General features: G+C 49.7%; 3 long non-coding RNA genes across 4 annotated transcripts in view; all 3 read right to left on the reverse strand.

Annotated features, from left to right (window-relative positions):
* Positions 1 to 11,967, reverse strand: LOC311426665. 2 transcript variants are annotated; one of them, XR_014686909.1, is made up of 12 exons: positions 11,850 to 11,967; positions 11,331 to 11,391; positions 11,120 to 11,170; positions 10,912 to 10,988; positions 10,631 to 10,671; positions 10,309 to 10,362; positions 8,908 to 10,208; positions 8,733 to 8,780; positions 8,579 to 8,631; positions 8,246 to 8,339; positions 7,475 to 7,567; positions 5,063 to 6,061 (listed from the first exon to the last, which is right to left on the reverse strand). It is a non-coding gene; the product is annotated as an uncharacterized lncRNA (long non-coding RNA). The 2 variants fall into 2 exon arrangements; XR_014686908.1 differs by lacking the exons at positions 5,063 to 6,061; positions 7,475 to 7,567; positions 8,246 to 8,339; ... (1 more) ...; positions 8,733 to 8,780; positions 8,908 to 10,208 and adding an exon at positions 1 to 1,115.
* On the reverse strand, positions 2,036 to 2,636 carry LOC311426667. Its single transcript, XR_014686930.1, has 3 exons — positions 2,580 to 2,636; positions 2,246 to 2,306; positions 2,036 to 2,085 (listed from the first exon to the last, which is right to left on the reverse strand). It is a non-coding gene; the product is annotated as an uncharacterized lncRNA (long non-coding RNA).
* LOC311426666 overlaps positions 11,872 to 22,600 on the reverse strand; it is a 26,414-nt gene continuing 15,685 nt past the window's right edge. Inside the window, exons 8-19 of the long non-coding RNA XR_014686910.1 lie at positions 18,641 to 18,737; positions 18,123 to 18,183; positions 17,912 to 17,962; positions 17,704 to 17,780; positions 17,423 to 17,463; positions 17,099 to 17,152; positions 15,745 to 16,998; positions 15,533 to 15,580; positions 15,365 to 15,431; positions 15,046 to 15,139; positions 14,275 to 14,367; positions 11,872 to 11,967 (exon numbers count right to left, since the gene is read on the reverse strand). This is a non-coding gene — a long non-coding RNA (uncharacterized lncRNA). The remainder of the gene's footprint in view (positions 11,968 to 14,274; positions 14,368 to 15,045; positions 15,140 to 15,364; positions 15,432 to 15,532; positions 15,581 to 15,744; positions 16,999 to 17,098; positions 17,153 to 17,422; positions 17,464 to 17,703; positions 17,781 to 17,911; positions 17,963 to 18,122; positions 18,184 to 18,640; positions 18,738 to 22,600) is intronic.

The following is a 22,600-nucleotide window of genomic DNA, read 5'->3' on the forward strand; positions in this document are numbered from 1 at the left end:
CAAGCACACCATTCAAGCACTATGCGAGCAGCTGCTCACAAGCAGATATACTCTCCCCCCCCACACACATCTGCCAAACACCACAGAGATGACTTTGCCAGCTGCCCTTCAGTACGTGCCCAGAGGTAGACCGGATGCCTTTGCCAAAACACTCCCGACAATGTATTAGCACACCCATGCACTACCACGTTAGCTGTCATCACTAACTGCCAGGCAGGACAGCTCCAGACCAAACACATACACACACAGCCACGCCACAAACACTACAAACAAAACACACAACACAAGGCGCAAGAAAAAGTGACCCCCAGAGGGAAGCCCTATGGCAACAGCAAGTCACAACAGGTGCTCTGCACCAGACCCTAGAGGAGACTCAAATGTCACGACACGCGACTGGAAGCAACTGCCAGAACTGGGATGATGGAGGCCGAAAAAGCCTGCCTTCAAGACAAGAGACCAGAAGGATGAGGACTGAAAACCCCATAAGACGACGCTTAGGAAATCAATTCCCAACAAGAGCTCCTGATGCGGCCCAGATGACTTCTGCAAGAGTGAGGATGGAAACAGACGCGATCTCAAACCGAATATGATGCACAAGACCTGAAACAGACCTGCTCTTTAAGCAGTGACTGCAACACAAGAAGTGCTCTGATCAGAGTCATGATGACAAAACATGCATTGAGGCCCTTCAGCACCACTACCAAGTCCCCTGTCTGGTCAGTCCAGTGTCAAAAGCTAGGAGGATATCAAGACCCGAGAAGCACAGAACAGACATCGCAGAAGCAACACAAGACAGACGAACAGAAGGAAACTGTCCTGCCTGGCGCACGCACTCACGCTACAAAATAATCCCGCTTCTTCTATTAGCCTGGTGACCCAGCCACAAGCAGCCTGAACGTGACCCAGCCTGAACCACCCTCACCGTGGAACCAAGTCTAGTCAGCCAGCTGGCTCCATGCTGCTCTGACTCCCAGCTCCCATTAGCCACCCCAGATATGCAAATACCAGGTGCCCCCCAGCTTAGCTCTCAGGTTGCTGCATGGTAAAGTCCCTCCGCTTCAAGAAACGCACAGGCACTGATTGTCATCTTAGTCAATTGCCAGGCTCATCATCAGCTGCAAAAACAGAGTACCAGCATTCACTAGGACGCCAGCCCCATTGCTCACCTTCTCCACAATGCTGACCACTACTGATGCAACATACGATTGTGCTCACGTGTTCCTCTCCGACTCCAAGCTCCAACAGTGCAGCCAGTGTCATCCACACCACCTGGGAAAACAAAGGGATTAAATGATCGTTGCGTTCACAACACGTCACCCAATGGTGGTTTTTTTTTGTTATTGTTGGTTTTGTGTGTGTGTGTGTGTGTGTGTGTGTGTTTCCTTTATTTTTTTTTTTTTTTTTTGGTCTGCTTTAGCTCAACAGCATGCAGAGTGCAAACAAGAAAACCGGGGTGTTTCTAGAAGCAACAATCCCCACGCTTTTGCTGCAGCTTTGAATATTAAAAGGACAATACGACCCAGCAAGTAACTGGAACTTTCTTACCTGGAATTAGCTCAAACTTTTCTTCACATTGAAAGAAAAATCTAGGAGCAGAACACATTATACACCAACAAAATTAATTCCATTTCATCCCCAGAAAAAAAAAAAATCACATACTCTCATCCCCTCCTGTACCTCAGCCGCTTGCCTACCCCACGTGGCACACGCTTCCATCTGTTCTCTTTACCCACTTATAGCACCTCTAAAAGACAAACTGGAATTTTACTCTATTGGATGTAGGAAAATAACTGCAGTGACAACCGCGCCCCAAAAACAACAGTTACCTCTGCTCACCACGCACCAGAGTCACTGCAGAGGCAGCTCGGGTCAAGACGTCCTGCACTGCGCACTGCGTTTCAGCCCGAACAAAAGGAAAAACACAGGCAGAAGATAAACATTCAGCTGACAGCAGTAGCACCCATCCCTCAACAACAAAAGGGACCCCATCTTTAGTTTTATCCTTTCAAAACAGCAGGCCACTTGCCTCTGTACCTGCGAATTAGGTCCAAGCTTGAAAGGAGCGGCCAGCATCACCCACGCCACCTGGGAACACAAAAGGACACAATGACCACTGTGCTTGCAAGCAACCACCTGCCACACTGCTCCTCTATCCCACACAGCCTCACCTCGGACCCTCACAGGGAAACACCTGAGCGTCTTCCCTTCGCTTCGGATAAGGGATGACCAGGCTGACAACACTCACCTTCCCTCAGTGCTTCGTGACATGAGGATTTCCCTTCCCTGTCCACGACTGCACAAAGCACCTGCAGACACAAGAGAAACGCACACTCTGAGGTACTTCAGAGCTACAGCATACCTGCTGCAATACCTCTCTCTTCCCAGCTCCTGTACTTCAGCTGCTCACCAGCTCTAACTCAGATTCTTCGCTCACAGTACCACAGCAAACTCTGCCTGGGCCACACAACACACACTACGCAAGCTACAATGGCTAAGACACACAAACTGGAACATTCCCACCCAATAATCAATCGCGTCGCATAGGAAGGCTGCCGCACACTCCTAGAAACCAAACCTACCAGTCCTGAGCAGCTCCCCACCTCCTCCTGCCAACCACGCTCAGCACACACACTATTTGCCCCTCAAAAAATAAAAGCTTAGAATATACACACACACAAAAAAAAAACACTATCTGAGATCCATAAATGCCAAAAAGACGTGCACGCACAGCAGCCCCTGCAGAGGTAATCACAGACTTACCCTTTGCAGAGGAAAGAGCAGACTCTGATAGAACCCTGCTCAGGCTCTTGGTAATGCTGCATCTAAACTGCCAAGCCGCATGTAGCATGAAATGAAGCTGGTTTTAGTCCTCTGGAAAATTACACAAGTAGGTTTATACATCTAGAGATTAAAATATAGCTCAAAAAAAGAAGAGCATCCCACCATCAAAAAAAAAAAAAAAAAAAAAAAAAAGAGCCAGCAACCTCTACTAAATATTCCTCTGTTAGGTGAATTCCAAGCACTTAGAAATCCGGAAATCCATAGACTCCAGCCTGCCTAGAGAACCCTGCAACTGACTGAAGGAAAACAAAACACTTACCCCAAAGAGCAGCCCAGGCAGAAGGAGCTCTCTGATGTCATGCCTGGGGCTCATATACCATTTGGCCCCGCCCAATATCCAAACCCTATCACCTGGAAAAGGGGAGGGACAAAGCACAAGGAAGTAGGAGCAGAGCAGGAGGAGCAGTAGCTGTTTTTTTGTTTGTTTTGTTTGTTTATTTGTGTTTTTTTTTTTTTTAAATCTGCTTTACCTGAACATCATGCAGAGAACAGACAAGAGACCTGGGGTGTTTCTAGAAGCAACAATCCCCATGCTTTTGCTGCAGCTTTTAATATTAAAAGGACAACACGACCAGTCAAGTAACTGGAACTTTTTCAAATGGAATTACGTCAAACACGTTCATTATCACTTGCAAAAACAGAGAACCAGCAATCACTAGCATGCCAGAGTGTTGTTGACGGAAGGAAGACAGGGACACTCACTATGAGTGATATGATCAGCAAGCTTCGATTTATTGGATAGCTCAGACGCCTTTTATTCCTTAACATATAATTAGCTCATACATATTACAAAAGTTAAGCTCATGATTGGTCCCCCTACGTCCTTATCTTATCAGCTTCTTCCTCATCCTTTCGACCGAAATAACACAGTCAGTACTTTCCCAAACCGCCAACGGATATTGCGTCCTTGTGTCTGATTGGCTCAGACAAGTTGTGTGCGATGTTTGTCCAACTCGTAAAGATTCAGCTGTTTTATGTCTACGTGACCTATCTCAGTTAACCATCCCTCTACAATTCCCCCATTTTTATTTTGGACTACTAATACCTTTTCTGTGACTTGTTCAAGCTTCTTAGTTAAGCAACCAAAAATTATTCGCGCAGCTATTTTTATCAATATAACTATAAGCAGAAAGCGAAATCCCTCTTTGATTAGACTCACTAACCAGTTAGACAGACCCCCAAAGATGGACTGCAACCAATTGTCAAGCCAACTAGGTTGTACTGTAATTTTCTTTGTGTGCTGCATCAACCATTTCAACTGGTCATGAATCGATTGACCATGATCTGAAAGATTGAAACAACACATTCCTTCAAAATCTTCACATCCATATCCTTGCGCTAAAAGCAAAAAATCAATTGCAGCCCTATTTTGTAACACAACATGCCTAAGACTATCCATATCTTGTGCCATTTCAGTAATAATTTCAGTTGTTACATTTGATTGCTTAACAGCCCAACAAGCAAGCTTATTAATGCTAGCCAAAACATGTGCAGTTCCCACTGCTGGAACTAATGAAGCAAATATTCTCTCAGCAGCGCCCCATAATTCTACACCATCATCACAGTCAGAACCTAAAGTCTTAAGAGCTCGTTTGGATCTCTGCGACAAGCTCTGGTTCCGGAGACTGTATAAGTCCGGGGCGAACAATGTGAGTCGCCCTAGATAACATGGGCCCCCAAACGCGTTGGCAGGTATTCCTTGCCATGCACAATCCCCGCAAATCAAAAACATGCCAGGTGGCAGAGCCTTTGCAGTGTCATTATTCCACATCGGATTGTTATTAGATTTTGCTTCAGCTCCCAAAGCCCCCAGTCCTTGACTCCATACTTGTGAAATATGATTTTGCTCGACCGATCGCAACTAGTCCTGCTAGTTGCTTACAATCGACTCCCCATTTTTCTAAAAAGCACTGTAATGAATCTAGGGCTACGTCGTCCTTCATTTTCCTATGATTTTTTTGCCGGCACTAATTTCCTATGATTTCAGCCTGCACTATGGCAACCTGCACTATGGCAATAAGCACGCTCTCACTAACACAGTACATAGCACACTCGCACACACACAGCACAATTGCACACCCAGAGGCCTCTGGCACATCTCAATCTCAATCATACCACAACCTCAATCATACCACGAGAATATAATTTAGAATGATAAGCAAACAATACGTGCGGCCAATATAATTTAGAATCATAACCCAACAAATAAGTATTGTCTCTCATTGTGTTCCTCGTGAAGTGACTTGCAACACTTTGTTTTAAAACCTTATCCTTACACAAATACTTTCAACGCAAAATACCTGGACATTTAAGAATAACACATACAATTATTAACACTTCAGTTAGTATTCCTCCAACAGCTGAAAACATACTGTTTGTCTGCAGCTTCAGGAGATCTTTGCTCCTGTGGTGAGCAGCTGAGAGTGGAGTCCCCTCCGAGCAAAAACGCTCAGGGTGCACCTAGGGGCGTCCACGCTGCAGCCGATCCCCGCAGCCGAGCAGTGTCTCCTCAAGTCTGCCGGTGGTCATTTGGCAGTGTAATCTGCATCTCTGCACTCCTGCCCCGCAATAGAGCTAAGTCGTCATTACTAATCCATAGAATGTGGCAACCCCACGCAATCTTATCCAGAAACATAGTTATAACACCGATCTGGGGACGAATAGTCTTTTTTGCATTGCAAGATAAACCTCTTATAAAATGAATGCCAGAGAGAAGCAGCACAGCCGCCGCTGCTTCCATGGTTACATCTGACAGTCTGCAGGGTCCTGATGTCCACCCCTCTGCTCTGTGCCGACTCACCACACAGTGAGGGTCAGCTGCCGTTGTCCACTGATGCCTCTGGTCTACTGTAGCAACTCGATCTCGGATGTCCCGCATCGCACCGCAATTACTTCAATTTCCCGCGTCCCTCCGCAATTCCTTTTTCCGCGTCCCTCCGCAATTCCTTTTTACAGTCTATACCCTGCGTGCTCTGCTTTTCTAAAAAGCACTTGAGCAGATCATACGTCGCTTGTCTCTCCATACCTTTGTATACGTCAGCGCTGTTGCAGCCTTTGCAAGACCTCGGCGACGCGTGGCCGGCAGGACCCTCTATAGGTGCTCCCGGGTGCGAGGATTCAGCATTTTCGTCCCTTCCACCTCCTGAGCTGCATTGCAGGACCTGTTTCCTTCCCTTATTCCGTCGATCCGTGGCTCGCAGGTTCACCGCCAGCGGGGTCCCTGTTCAGGCGCCATTTGTTGTCGACAGAAGGAAGACAGGGACACTCACTATGAGTGATCAGCAAGCTTCGATTTCTTGGATAGCTCAGACGCCTTTTATTCCTTAACATATAATTAGCTCATACATATTACAAAAGTTAAGCTCGTGATTGGTTCCCCTACGTCCTTATCGTATCAGCTTCTTCCTCATCCTTTCGACCGAAATAACACAGTCGGTACTTTCCCAAACCGCCGACGGATATTGTGTCCTTGTGTCTGATTGGCTCAGACAAGTTGTGTGCGATGTTTGTCTAACTCGTGAAGATTCAGCTGTTTTATGTCTACGTGACCTATCTCAGTTAACCGTCCCTCTACACCAGATCTAATACCCACCTCCTGCACAACACTCGCTACTACTGATGCAACATACAGTTGTGCAATACCTCTCTGTTCCCAACTCCTTTATCTCACGGGCTCCGTAGCTCCACCTGAGAAATGGGCCCGGGCGGCGCCGCGCCGAAATGGGCCCGGGCGGCGCCGCGCCGAAATGGGCCCGGGCGGCGCCGCGCCGAAATGGGCCCGGGCGGCGCCGCGCCGAAATGGGCCCGGGCGGCGCCGCGCCGAAATGGGCCCGGGCGGCGCCGCGCCGAAATGGGCCCGGGCGGCGCCGCGCCGAAATGGGCCCGGGCGGCGCCGCGCCGAAATGGGCCCGGGCGGCGCCGCGCCGAAATGGGCCCGAACAGACTTATTCTTCAGTGATGAAGAAGGTGACCCTGCTCAGTCTCTTGGCAGTACTGCACTTATGCGGTCAAGAAACCGTACCCCACGGTTTCCCAAAAACAACGTACCTGGCAACCCCTCATAAACATACCTCAAATATGTGAATTCCATGCACATAAAGCCTAGAAGGCTTTATGGTCTAACGACTCGACAGACAGCAAACACACAGGCAAAAGCTCCAGAAATGTAACAAACTGTCCCTAAACCTGAAACAGAATACCCCTTACATGCCCACTGCTGCCATTTTCAGATACACGCTCACACAACGAGCCTCCATGATACATTTCTCCTAAACCATGCTCCATCACTTTGCCACCAAGGTTGTGACTTTGATAAGATTTGACATAAAGGCAAAGACTCACAAAAAGCCCTGTAATTCTGCAAAAATCATAAGGGAACCCAGAACCACAAAGCAAACACACAAAGTAACATCGCCATACTATCCGTAACACTGCTATAACAGTTACTCACCTGAGGAAGAGCTGCATGCAATACAGGCACCTACTACTAGATTGCTTTACAATGACAGATCCTGCCAGTTACCACCTCAAAAAAGATATGCGTACCGGTTTCTACTTGAAAATGCATTAATCCATAGACTCTGACCCACCTAAAGAACCCTGCAACTGACTGAAGGAAAAACAAAGCACTTACCCCCAAAGAGCAGCCTAGGCAGAAGGAGCTCTCTGATGGCATACCTGCAACTCAGTTACTATTAGGTCCCACCTGGAACCTGAAGCCAATCACCTGGGAAAGTGCAGGGGGAAAGCACAAAAAAAGCAGAAAGAGGAGGAGCAGCAGCTGTGGTTTATTTACTTATTTATAAGGCTTAGCTCAACAGCATGCAGAGGGCAGACAGCAGAACTGGGGTGTTTCTAGAAGCAACAATCCCCATGCTTTCGCTGCAGCTTTGAATGTTAGAAGGACATTACCACCAAGCAAGTAACTGAAGTTTTTCCTGCTGGAATTAGCTCAAACTTTTATTTATACAGAAAGAAAAATCTAGGAGCAGAACTGATTACACACCAAAAAGAAAGTCAATTCCATTCCACTCGCAGGAGAAATCACTTACTTCAGTAGGCTAAGAACTAAAAGGCTATGCTGATGGGTCAAAACACACTACAGGACACTGGGGCCGGGCCCTCCGCTGCACCCACTTAAAACCCATCCCTACACTCACCAAGGTGCAACCCCAACCAAAACACAGACACAGCATTTCAGCTTCAACACAGTTTTGGGATCTGATAGAAAGGACACCTCATCCTCAGGGAGGCATGCTCAAGCTACACAGGACAGGGCTTCAGGCAACTCTTTGCCTACCGAAGAAGACCACCATCAGCACCTGCTTTGTTCAGATTCTAAAGACTAACATCACAGCCCACGTTGCCTGGGACACCTGATAAACAGAAGAGAAAGCAGCCATACTGTTTTCAAGCCGTCCCTGCAGGTATCGCTCCTCGATGATCTGCAACCTCTTCTCAAATCCTCAACCGCTTCTGTGGAGAGCCTGCCATGGCACCTGCAAAGCAAGATGGATACCCTTCGCAGTCACCTTGTGCTACTTGGCAGTTCTGCTCCAATCCAGCTCACAAACAGCCCGCCCTTCTCGTGCTGCTCTTCAGAGTGCAGCTTGGCCCCACTCAGCCTGTGCGACACACCTGCAAAAGAAAAAGAAAAGCATAGGCTGAAGCAGCATCCAAAGCCACAGCACAGATAGGACAGTTACTCTCATCTGCTCCCTTACCTCTGCTCCCTCACCTGCCCTCGAGGCAGGTGCTTCCATCTGCTCTCTTAGGCCAGCTACAACACACCTCTGAAATATAAACAGGATTTTTACTGTACTTTGTGCAGTTAAGTAACTGCAGTGACAACTGCACCCCTAAAGTACCTGCTACATCTGTTCATCGCTCACCTTGCCGAAAGCAGCTATGCTCAAGTCCCGCGTTGTACACTGTTTCACCTTAAACAAATGAGAACAGTCACAAGATAATCATTCAGCGGCCAGCATTAGCACCCATCCCTCAACAACACAAGGAACCCCATTTACAATATTATAATTTCTAAACAGAAGCCCCTTGCCTCAGCACCTCAGAAGTAGATCAAGCCAGTCACCGAGCTGCCTACCAAGTGCTGGACAGTTCCAGAAGGAGCTCTTTTCTATGACAGGTTCCTCCTAAGTTTTACGCTGTACTGGGGGACAGGACAGAAATAAAAATAAAAATTTCAAAACCCCTTATCTGTAAGCTTTCAATATTCAACAGACCTCCTCAAGCACACCATTCAAGCACTATGCGAGCAGCTGCTCACAAGCAGATATACTCTCCCCCCACACACACATCTGCCAAACACCACAGAGATGACTTTGCCAGCTGCCCTTCAGTACGTGCCCAGAGGTAGACCGGATGCCTTTGCCAAAACACTCCCGACAATGTATTAGCACACCCATGCACTACCACGTTAGCTGTCATCACTAACTGCCAGGCAGGACAGCTCCAGACCAAACACATACACACACAGCCACGCCACAAACACTACAAACAAAACACACAACACAAGGCGCAAGAAAAAGTGACCCCCCAGAGGGAAGCCCTATGGCAACAGCAAGTCAGAACAGGTGCTCTGCACCAGACCCTAGAGGAGACTCAAATGTCACGACACGCGACTGGAAGCAACTGCCAGAACTGGGATGATGGAGGCCGAAAAAGCCTGCCTTCAAGACAAGAGACCAGAAGGATGGGGACTGAAAACCCCATAAGACGACGCTTAGGAAATCAATTCCCAAGCAAGAGCTCCTGATGCGGCCCAGATGACTTCTGCAAGAGTGAGGATGGAAACAGACGCGATCTCAAACCGAATACGATGCACGAGACCTGAAACAGAACTGCATTTCAAGCAGCGACTGCAAGACAAGAAGTGCTCGGATCAGAGCCACGATGACAAAACAAGCACTGAGGCCCTTCAGCACCGCTACCAAGTCCCCTGTCTGGTCAGTCCAGTGTCAAAAGCTAGGAGGATATCAAGACCCGAGAAGCACAGAACAGACGCTGCAGAAGCAACACTACAAGACAGACGAACAGAAGGAAACTGTCCTGCCTGGCGCACGCACTCACGCTACAAAATAATCCCGCTTCTTCTATTAGCCTGGTGACCCGGCCACAAGCAGCCTGAACGTGACCCAGCCGGAACCACCCTCACCGTGGCACCAAGTCTAGTCAGCCAGCAGGCACCATGCTCCTCTGGCTCCCAGCTCCCATTAGCCACCCCAGATATGCAAATACCAGGTGCCCCCCAACTTAGCTCTCAGGTTGCTGCATGGTAAATTCCCTCCGCCTCAAGAAATGCACAGGCACTGGTCGTCATCTTAGGCAATTGCCAGGCTCATCATCAGCTGCAAAAACAGAGTACCAGCATTCACTAGCATGCCGGTCATGATGCCCACCTTCTCCACAATGCTGACTACTGCTGATGCAACATACAACTATGCTCACCTGTTCCTCTCCAAATCCAAGCTCCAACACTGCAACCAGTATCATCCACACCACCTGGGAAAACAAAGGGATTAAATGATCGTTGCGTTCACAACACGTCACCCAATGGTGGTTTTTTTTTTGTTATTGTTGGTTTTTTGTGTGTGTGTGTGTGTGTGTTTCCTTTATTTATTTATTTTTTTGGTCTGCTTTAGCTCAACAGCATGCAGAGTGCAAACAAGAAAACCGGGGTGTTTCTAGAAGCAACAATCCCCACGCTTTTGCTGCAGCTTTGAATATTAAAAGGACAATACGACCCAGCAAGTAACTGGAACTTTCTTACCTGGAATTAGCTCAAACTTTTCTTCACATTGAAAGAAAAATCTAGGAGCAGAACACATTATACACCAACAAAATTAATTCCATTTCATCCCCAGAAAAAAAAAAAATCACATACTCTCATCCCCTCCTGTACCTCAGCCGCTTGCCTACCCCACGTGGCACACGCTTCCATCTGTTCTCTTTACCCACTTATAGCACCTCTAAAAGACAAACTGGAATTTTACTCTATTGGCTGTAGGAAAATAACTGCAGTGACAACCACGCCCCAAAAACAACAGTTACCTCTGCTCACCACGCACCAGAGTCACTGCAGAGGCAGCTCGGGTCAAGACGTCCTGCACTGCGCACTGCGTTTCAGCCTGAACAAAAGGAAAAACACAGGCAGAAGATAAACATTCAGCTGACAGCAGTAGCACCCATCCCTCAACAACAAAAGGGACCCCATCTTTAGTTTTATCCTTTCAAAACAGCAGGCCACTTGCCTCTGTACCTGCAAATTAGGTCCAAGCTTGAAAGGAGCGGCCAGCATCACCCACGCCACCTGGGAACACAAAAGGACACAATGACCACTGTGCTTGCAAGCAACCACCTGCCACACTGCTCCTCTATCCCACACAGCCTCACCTCGGACCCTCACAGGGAAACACCTGAGCGTCTTCCCTTCGCTTCGGATAAGGGATGACCAGGCTGACAACACTCACCTTCCCTCAGTGCTTCGTGACAGGAGGATTTCCCTTCCCTGTCCACGACTGCACAAAGCACCTGTGGAGACGAGAGAAAAGCACACTCTGAGGCACCTCACAACCACAGCGTACCTGCTGCAATACCTCTCTCTTCCCAGTTCCTTTACTTCAGTTGCTCAACAGCTCTAACTCAGATTCTTCGCTCACAGCGCCACAGCAGATTCTGCCCGGGCCACACAACATACGCTACACAAGCTACATTGCTTAGGACTCACAAGCTGGAACGTTCCCGCCCAACAATCAGTCACATCGCACAGGATGGATGCCGCATACTCCTAGAAACCAAACCTACCAGTCCTGAGCAGCTCCCAACCTCCACCTGCCTACCACGTTCAGCACACTAACTGTTTACCCCTCAGAAAACCAGAAACTTAGAACATACACACACACAAACAAAAAAAAAAAAAAACACAACTCCACAAACGCCAAAAAGACATGCACACACAGCAACCCCGGCAGGAGTAATCACAGACTTACCCTTTGCAGATGAAAAAGGTGACTCTGATACAACCCTGCTCAGTCTCTTGGTAATGCTGCATCTACGCTGCCAAGCCACATGTAGCATGTAATCAAGCTGGTGTAACTCTCCAGGGGACTAAAACAAGTGGTTTTAAACATGTAGAGATTAAAATATATCTCAAAAACAGGAGATTATGCGGCCATCCTAAAAAAAAGTGAGCCAGCAGCCTCTACTAAATATCCCTCTATTTCAAGCACTTAGAGATCTAGAATTCCAACCACTTAGAAATCCAGAAATCCATAGACTCCAGACTGCCTAAACAACCCTGCAACTGACTGAAGGAAACACAAAGCACTTACCCCAAAGAGCAGCCCAGGCAGAAGGAGCTCTCTGATGCCATGCCTGGGGCTCATATACCTTTTGGCCCCGCCCAGCACCCAAACCCAATCACCTGGGAAAGGGGAGGGGCAAAGCACAAGAAAGTAGAAATAGAGCAAGAGAAGTAGCTGTTTTTGTTTCTTTTTTAAAATAAACTTTATCTCAAAAGCATGCAGAGAGCAGACCAAATATTTGCAGTGATTCTAGAAGCAAAAACCGCCTTTGGCTTATTCTGCAGGTTTTAATATTGAATTGACAATATCACCAAGCTAAAAACTGAAACTTTTTGAACTGGAATTAGTTTACACAGGCTCATCCCCATCTGTAAACACAGAGAACCAGCATTCACTACCATGCAAGCCCTAATACCCATGTCCTGCACAACGCACACTACAACTAATGCAACATACCATTGTGCAATACTTCTCTGTTCCCGGTTCCTTTACCTCACCTGCTCAGTAGCTCCACCTGAGAAATGGGCCCGGGCGGCGCCGCGCCGAAATGGGCCCGGGCGGCGCCGCGCCGAAATGGGCCCGGGCGGCGCCGCGCCGAAATGGGCCCGGGCGGCGCCGCGCCGAAATGGGCCCGGGCGGCGCCGCGCCGAAATGGGCCCGGGCGGCGCCGCGCCGAAATGGGCCCGGGCGGCGCCGCGCCGAAATGGGCCCGGGCGGCGCCGCGCCGAAATGGGCCCGGGCGGCGCCGCGCCGAAATGGGCCCGGGCGGCGCCGCGCCGAAATGGGCCCGGGCGGCGCCGCGCCGAAATGGGCCCGGGCGGCGCCGCGCCGAAATGGGCCCGGGCGGCGCCGCGCCGAAATGGGCCCGGGCGGCGCCGCGCCGAAATGGGCCCGGGCGGCGCCGCGCCGAAATGGGCCCGGGCGGCGCCGCGCCGAAATGGGCCCGGGCGGCGCCGCGCCGAAATGGGCCCGGGCGGCGCCGCGCCGAAATGGGCCCGGGCGGCGCCGCGCCGAAATGGGCCCGGGCGGCGCCGCGCCGAAATGGGCCCGGGCGGCGCCGCGCCGAAATGGGCCCGGGCGGCGCCGCGCCGAAATGGGCCCGGGCGGCGCCGCGCCGAAATGGGCCCGGGCGGCGCCGCGCCGAAATGGGCCCGGGCGGCGCCGCGCCGAAATGGGCCCGGGCGGCGCCGCGCCGAAATGGGCCCGGGCGGCGCCGCGCCGAAATGGGCCCGGGCGGCGCCGCGCCGAAATGGGCCCGGGCGGCGCCGCGCCGAAATGGGCCCGGGCGGCGCCGCGCCGAAATGGGCCCGGGCGGCGCCGCGCCGAAATGGGCCCGGGCGGCGCCGCGCCGAAATGGGCCCGGGCGGCGCCGCGCCGAAATGGGCCCGGGCGGCGCCGCGCCGAAATGGGCCCGAACAGACTTATTCTTCAGTGATGAAGAAGGTGACCCTGCTCAGTCTCTTGGCAGTACTGCACTTATGCGGTCAAGAAACCGTACCCCACGGTTTCCCAAAAACAACGTACCTGGCAACCCCTCATAAACATACCTCAAATAGGTGAATTCCATGCACATAAGGCCTAGAAGGCTTTATGGTCTAACAACTCGACAGACAGCAAACACACAGGCAAAAGCTCCAGAAATGTAACAAACTGTCCCTAAACCTGAAACAGAATACCCCTTACATGCCCACTGCTGCCATTTTCAGATACACGCTCACACAACGAGCCTCCATGATACATTTCTCCTAAACCATGCTCCATCACTTTGCCACCAAGGTTGTGACTTTGATAAGATTTGACATAAAGGCAAAGACTCACAAAAAGCCCTGTAATTCTGAAAAAATCATAAGGGAACCCAGAACCACAAAGCAAACACACAAAGTAACATCGCCATACTATCCGTAACACTGCTATAACAATTACTCACCTGAGGAAGAGCTGCATGCAATACAGGCACCTACTACTAGATTGCTTTACAATGACAGATCCTGCCAGTTACCACCTCAAAAAAGATATGCGTACCGGTTTCTACTTGAAAATGCATTAGTCCATAGACTCTGACCCACCTAAAGAACCCTGCAACTGACTGAAGGAAAACCAAAGCACTTACCCCCAAAGAGCAGCCTAGGCAGAAGGAGCTCTCTGATGGCATACCTGCAACTCAGTTACTATTAGGTCCCACCTGGAACCTGAAGCCAATCACCTGGGAAAGTGCAGGGGGAAAGCACAAAAAAAGCAGAAAGAGGAGGAGCAGCAGCTGTGGTTTATTTACTTATTTATAAGGCTTAGCTCAACAGCATGCAGAGGGCAGACAGGCGAACTGGGGTGTTTCTAGAAGCAACAATCCCCATGCTTTCGCTGCAGCTTTGAATGTTAGAAGGACATTACCACCAAGCAAGTAACTGAAGCTTTTCCTGCTGGAATTAGCTCAAACTTTTATTTATACAGAAAGAAAAATCTAGGAGCAGAATAGATTACACACCAAAAAAAAAGTCAATTCCATTCCACTCACAGGAAAAATCACTTACTTCAGTAGGCTAAGAACTAAAAGCCTATGCTGATGGGTCAAAACACACTACAGGACACTGGGGCCGGGCCCTCCGCTGCACCCACTTAAAACCCATCCCTACACTCACCAAGGTGCAACCCCAACCAAAACACAGACACAGCATTTCAGCTTCAACACAGTTTTGGGATCTGATAGAAAGGACACCTCATCCTCAGGGAGGCATGCTCAAGCTACACAGGACAGGGCTTCAGGCAACTCTTTGCCTACCGAAGAAGACCGCCATCAGCACCTGCTTTGTTCAGATTCTAAAGACTAACATCACAGCCCACGTTGCCTGGGACACCTGATAAACAGAAGAGAAAGCAGCCATACCGTTTTCAAGCCGTCCCTGCAGGTATCGCTCCTCGATGATCTGCAACCTCTTCTCAAATCCTCAACCGCTTCTGTGGAGAGCCTGCCATGGCACCTGCAAAGCAAGATGGATACCCTTCGCAGTCACCTCGTGCTACTTGGCAGTTCTGCTCCAATCCAGCTCACAACCAGCCCGCCCTTCCCGTGCTGCTCTTCAGAGTGCAGCTTGGCCCCACTCAGCCTGTGCAACACACCTGCAAAAGAAAAAGAAAAGCATAGGCTGAAGCAGCATCCAAAGACACAGCACAGATAGGACAGTTACTCTCATCTGCTCCCTTACCTCTGCTCCCTCACCTGCCCTAGAGGCAGGTGCTTCCATCTGCTCTCTTAGGCCAGCTACAACACACCTCTGAAATATAAACAGGATTTTTACTGTACTTTGTGTAGTTAACTAACTGCAGTGACAACTGCACCCCTAAAGTACCTGCTACATCTGTTCATCGCTCACCTTGCCGAAAGCAGCTATGCTCAAGTCCCGCGTTGTACACTGTTTCATCTTAAACAAATGAGAACAGTCACAAGATAATCATTCAGCGGCCAGCATTAGCACCCATCCCTCAACAACACAAGGAACCCCATTTACAATATTATAATTTCTAAACAGAAGCCCCTTGCCTCAGCACCTCAGAAGTAGATCAAGCCAGTCACCGAGCTGCCTACCAAGTGCTGGACAGTTCCAGAAGGAGCTCTTTTCTATGACAGGTTCCTCCTAAGTTTTACGCTGTACTGGGGGACAGGATAGAAATAAAAATAAAAATTTCAAAACCCCTTATCTGTAAGCTTTCAATATTCAACAGACCTCCTCAAGCACACCGTTCAAGCACTATGCGAGCAGCTGCTCACAAGCAGATATACTCTCCCCCCCCCCACATCTGCCAAACGCCACAGAGATGACTTTGCCAGCTGCCCTTCAGTACGTGCCCAGAGGTAGACCGGATGCCTTTGCCAAAACACTCCCGACAATGTATTAGTACACCCATGCACTGCCACATTAATCACTAACTGCCAGGCAGGACAGCTCCAGACCAAACACATACACACACAGCCACGCCACAAACACTACAAACAAAACACACAACACAAGGCGCAAGAAAAAGAGACCCCCGGAGGGAAGCCCTATGGCAACAGCAAGTCAGAACAGGTGCTCTGCACCAGACCCTAGAGGAGACTCAAATGTCACGACACGCGACTGGAAGCAACTGCCAGAACTGGGATGATGGAGGCCGAAAAAGCCTGCCTTCAAGACAAGAGACCAGAAGGATGGGGACTGAAAACCCCATAAGACGACGCTTAGGAAATCAATTCCCAACAAGAGCTCCTGATGCGGCCCAGATGACTTCTGCAAGAGTGAGGATGGAAACAGACGCGATCTCAAACCGAATACGATGCACGAGACCTGAAACAGAACTGCATTTCAAGCAGCGACTGCAAGACAAGAAGTGCTCGGATCAGAGCCACGATGACAAAACAAGCACTGAGGCCCTTCAGCACCGCTACCAAGTCCCCTGTCTGGTCAGTCCAGTGTCAAAAGCTAGGAGGATATCAAGACCCGAGAAGCACAGAACAGACGCTGCAGAAGCAACACTACAAGACAGACGAACAGAAGGAAACTGTCCTGCCTGGCGCACGCACTCACGCTACAAAATAATCCCGCTTCTTCTGTTAGCCTGGTGACCCGGCCACAAGCAGCCTGAACGTGACCCAGCCTGAACCACCCTCGCAGTGGCACCAAGTCTATTCAGCCAGCAGGCACCATGCTCCTCTGGCTCCCAGCTCCCATTAGCCACCCCAGATATGCAAATACCAGGTGCCCCCCAACTTAGCTCTCAGGTTGCTGCATGGTAAATTCCCTCCGCCTCAAGAAATGCACAGGCACTGGTCGTCATCTTAGTCAATTGCCAGGCTCATCATCAGCTGCAAAAACAGAGTACCAGCATTCAGTAGCATGCCGGTCATGATGCCCACCTTCTCCACAATGCTGACTACTGCTGATGCAACATACAACTATGCTCACCTGTTCCTCTCCAAATCCAAGCTCCAACACTGCAACCAGTATCATCCACACCACCTGGGAAAACAAAGGGATTAAATGATCGTTGCGTTCACAACACGTCACCCAATGGTGGTTTTTTTTTTGTTATTGTTGGTTTTTTGTGTGTGTGTGTGTGTGTGTGTTTCCTTTATTTATTTATTTTTTTGGTCTGCTTTAGCTCAACAGCATGCAGAGTGCAAACAAGAAAACCGGGGTGTTTCTAGAAGCAACAATCCCCACGCTTTTGCTGCAGCTTTGAATATTAAAAGGACAATACGACCCAGCAAGTAACTGGAACTTTCTTACCTGGAATTAGCTCAAACTTTTCTTCACATTGAAAGAAAAATCTAGGAGCAGAACACATTATACACCAACAAAATTAATTCCATTTCATCCCCAGAAAAAAAAAAAATCACATACTCTCATCCCCTCCTGTACCTCAGCCGCTTGCCTACCCCACGTGGCACACGCTTCCATCTGTTCTCTTTACCCACTTATAGCACCTCTAAAAGACAAACTGGAATTTTACTCTATTGGCTGTAGGAAAATAACTGCAGTGACAACCACGCCCCAAAAACAACAGTTACCTCTGCTCACCACGCACCAGAGTCACTGCAGAGGCAGCTCGGGTCAAGACGTCCTGCACTGCGCACTGCGTTTCAGCCTGAACAAAAGGAAAAACACAGGCAGAAGATAAACATTCAGCTGACAGCAGTAGCACCCATCCCTCAACAACAAAAGGGACCCCATCTTTAGTTTTATCCTTTCAAAACAGCAGGCCACTTGCCTCTGTACCTGCAAATTAGGTCCAAGCTTGAAAGGAGCGGCCAGCATCACCCACGCCACCTGGGAACACAAAAGGACACAATGACCACTGTGCTTGCAAGCAACCACCTGCCACACTGCTCCTCTATCCCACACAGCCTCACCTCGGACCCTCACAGGGAAACACCTGAGCGTCTTCCCTTCGCTTCGGATAAGGGATGACCAGGCTGACAACACTCACCTTCCCTCAGTGCTTCGTGACAGGAGGATTTCCCTTCCCTGTCCACGACTGCACAAAGCACCTGTGGAGACGAGAGAAAAGCACACTCTGAGGCACCTCACAACCACAGCGTACCTGCTGCAATACCTCTCTCTTCCCAGTTCCTTTACTTCAGTTGCTCAACAGCTCTAACTCAGATTCTTCGCTTACAGTGCCACAGCAGATTCTGCCCGGGCCACACAACATACGCTACACAAGCTACATTGCTTAGGACACACAAGCTGGAACGTTCCCGCCCAACAATCAGTCACATCGCACAGGATGGATGCCGCATACTCCTAGAAACCAAACCTACCAGTCCTGAGCAGCTCCCAACCTCCACCTGCCTACCACGTTCAGCACACTAACTGTTTACCCCTCAGAAAACCAGAAACTTAGAACATACACACACACAAACAAAAAAAAAAAAAACACAACTCCACAAACGCCAAAAAGACATGCACACACAGCAACCCCGGCAGGAGTAATCACAGACTTACCCTTTGCAGATGAAAAAGGTGACTCTGATACAACCCTGCTCAGTCTCTTGGTAATGCTGCATCTACGCTGCCAAGCCACATGTAGCATGTAATCAAGCTGGTGTAACTCTCCAGGGGACTAAAACAAGTGGTTTTAAACATGTAGAGATTAAAATATATCTCAAAAACAGGAGATTATGCGGCCATCCTAAAAAAAAGTGAGCCAGCAGCCTCTACTAAATATCCCTCTATTTCAAGCACTTAGAGATCTAGAATTCCAACCACTTAGAAATCCAGAAATCCATAGACTCCAGACTGCCTAAACAACCCTGCAACTGACTGAAGGAAACACAAAGCACTTACCCCAAAGAGCAGCCCAGGCAGAAGGAGCTCTCTGATGCCATGCCTGGGGCTCATATACCTTTTGGCCCCGCCCAGCACCCAAACCCAATCACCTGGGAAAGGGGAGGGGCAAAGCACAAGAAAGTAGAAATAGAGCAAGAGAAGTAGCTGTTTTTGTTTCTTTTTTAAAATAAACTTTATCTCAAAAGCATGCAGAGAGCAGACCAAATATTTGCAGTGATTCTAGAAGCAAAAACCGCCTTTGGCTTATTCTGCAGGTTTTAATATTGAATTGACAATATCACCAAGCTAAAAACTGAAACTTTTTGAACTGGAATTAGTTTACACAGGCTCATCCCCATCTGTAAACACAGAGAACCAGCATTCACTACCATGCAAGCCCTAATACCCATGTCCTGCACAACGCACACTACAACTAATGCAACATACCATTGTGCAATACTTCTCTGTTCCCGGTTCCTTTACCTCACCTGCTCAGTAGCTCCACCTGAGAAATGGGCCCGGGCGGCGCCGCGCCGAAATGGGCCCGGGCGGCGCCGCGCCGAAATGGGCCCGGGCGGCGCCGCGCCGAAATGGGCCCGGGCGGCGCCGCGCCGAAATGGGCCCGGGCGGCGCCGCGCCGAAATGGGCCCGGGCGGCGCCGCGCCGAAATGGGCCCGGGCGGCGCCGCGCCGAAATGGGCCCGGGCGGCGCCGCGCCGAAATGGGCCCGGGCGGCGCCGCGCCGAAATGGGCCCGGGCGGCGCCGCGCCGAAATGGGCCCGGGCGGCGCCGCGCCGAAATGGGCCCGGGCGGCGCCGCGCCGAAATGGGCCCGGGCGGCGCCGCGCCGAAATGGGCCCGGGCGGCGCCGCGCCGAAATGGGCCCGGGCGGCGCCGCGCCGAAATGGGCCCGGGCGGCGCCGCGCCGAAATGGGCCCGGGCGGCGCCGCGCCGAAATGGGCCCGGGCGGCGACTTGGATTTTTCCTCTCCAAATCCAAGCTCCAACAGTGCAACCAGTATCATCCACACCACCTGGGAAAACAAAGGGATTAAATGATCGTTGCGTTCACAACACGTCACCCAATGGTGTTTTTTGTTGTTGTTGTTGTTGTTTTTGTTATTGTTGTTTTTTTGTGTGTGTGTTTCCTGTATTTATTTATTTTTTAGTCTGCTTTAGCTCAACGGCATGCAGAGTGCAGACAAGAAAACTGGGGTGTTTCTAGAAGCAACAATCCCCACGCTTTTGCTGCAGCTTTGAATATTAAAAGGACAATACGACCCAGCAAGTAACTGGAACTTTCTTACCTGGAATTAGCTCAAACTTTTCTTCACATTGAAGGAAAAATCTAGGAGCAGAACAGATTATACACCAACAAAATTGAGTCCATTTCATCCCCAGAAAAACAATCACATACTCTCATCCCCTCCTGTACCTCAGCCGCTTGCCTACCCCACGTGGCACACGCTTCCATCTGTTCTCTTTACCCACTTATAGCACCTCTAAAAGGCAAACTGGAATTTTACTCTATTGGCTGTAGGAAAATAACTGCAGTGACAACCGCGCCCCAAACTGAGCCAGCAGCCCCTACTAAACATCCCTCTACTAAGCGAATTCCAAGCACTTAAAATCCAGAAATCCATAGACTCCAGCCTGCCTAAACAACCCTGCAACGGACAGAAGGAAAAACAAAGCACTGCCCCCAAAAGAGCAGCCCAGGCAGAAGGAGCTCCCTGACGGCATGCCTGGGGCTCATATAGCATTTAGCCCCGCCCAGCACCCAAACCCAATCACCTGGGGAAGGGGAGGGGCAAAGCACATGAAAGTAGGAAGAGAGCAAAAGGAGCAGCTGTGTTTTGTTTTGTTTTTCCTTTGTTTTTTTAAAATCTGTTTTATCTCAAAAACATTCAGAGAGCAGACAAGAGACCTGTGGTGTTTCTGGAAGCAAAAATCCCCTTTTGCTTTTGCTGCAGCTTTTAATGTTGAACTGATAACGGCACCAAGCAAGTAACTGAAACTTCTTCAACTGGAATTAGTTTAAACACGCTCACCGTCATCTGCAAACACAGAGAACCAGCATTCACTAGCCCTAACCCTAACCCCAACCCTCACCCTAAACTCTAACCCTAGCCCCAGCCCTAGTCCCTAACCCCAACCCTGGTTCCCGAGAACTTCATTTCCAGGCATGCTCTGGGCGCTCAACATGGCCTCCCGGAGGTCCGGAGTCCCAGAACTACATTTCCCGGCATGCTCCGGGCACCCAACATGGCCTCCCGGAAGTTCGGAGTCCCAGAACTACATCTCCCGGCATGCTCCGGGCAGTCAACGCGGCCTACCGGAAGCCTGGTGCCGGAAAACTACACCTACCAGAATTCCCTGGACAGCCAGCACGGCCAATCAGAGGCCGAGTTTTCGAGAACTACATTTAACCGCACTCACTGTAACCCTAGCCCTTCCCGCCCTTACACAAAAAAGCCTCAAGCCCTATCCCTAAACATCCTCGAAACCCCTACGGACCTAACCCAAACTATTTACCACACTAAACCCCTGAAGTCCTATGCCTAAAACCCCTAACCCAATAAATTAAGACGCTCAAATCCCAAACCCGCAAAATTGAGATGCTCAAATCCCAAACCCCAAAAAATAGGACGCTCAAATCCCAAACCCCCTTCCAAAAAAGAAAAGGAAAAATCAAGAAAAAAATAAAATCAAACAAAACAAAAACAACAAAAGGGGTAGATCTGGTGGCATCTGCCCTGTAACCCTGCAAAAATCACGAGGGACCTAGAACAACAAAGCAAACGCACAAAATAACATTGACATCCTATCCATAAATGTGCTATAACAATTAATCACCTCCAAAGAGCTTCAAGCAATAAACGCACATACTACTAGATCGGTTTCCTCTAAAAGATCGTACCAGACCCTGACCCACCAAAAGAACCCTGCATGTAGCTAACAGAAGCATCAACAAAGCACTGACCCCAAAGAGCAGCCCGGGCAGAAGGAGCTCTCTGATGCCGTGCCTGGGGCTCCTGTACCATTTGGCCCCGCCCAGCACCCAAACCCAATCACCTGGGAAAGGGGAGGGGGCAAACCACAAGAAAGAGAGCAGGAGCAGCAGCAGCTGTGTTCTTTTATTTATTTATTTATTTGTTTGGTTTTGTGCCTATCCCTAGTTTACAGCATGCAGAGTGCAGACAAGAGAACTGGGGTGTTTCTAGAAGCAAAATTTACCGTATTTATGCCTCAGCTTTGCACATAAAAAGGACAATACAACCAAGAAAGTAAATGAAATATTTTCCACGGGAATTAGCTCAAACTTTAGTGTTAGGTCAGAGGTTGGACTCAATGATCTTGAGGTCTCTTCCAACCTAGAAGATCTGTGATTCTGTGTGATTTACATATGAAGAAAAATCTAGGAGCGTAGGAAATTACACAGCAAAAAAAACAACGACATAAAAAGCAACGCGCATGCACGGCCCCACGGCCGCCTGCAGTACTCGTTTTCCACCAAAAGGAGGCGGCAGAGGGCGCCCCTGGGCCCCAACGCGCATGCGCCCCCCTCGGCCGCCTGCAGTACCCCTTTCCCACCAGCAGGTGGCAGCAGAGAACGCCCGCGGACCCCACCGCGCATGC

This window comes from Aythya ferina (genome assembly GCF_964211825.1).
Source record: "Aythya ferina genome assembly, chromosome: Z".
Lineage (NCBI taxonomy): Eukaryota > Metazoa > Chordata > Aves > Anseriformes > Anatidae > Aythya > Aythya ferina.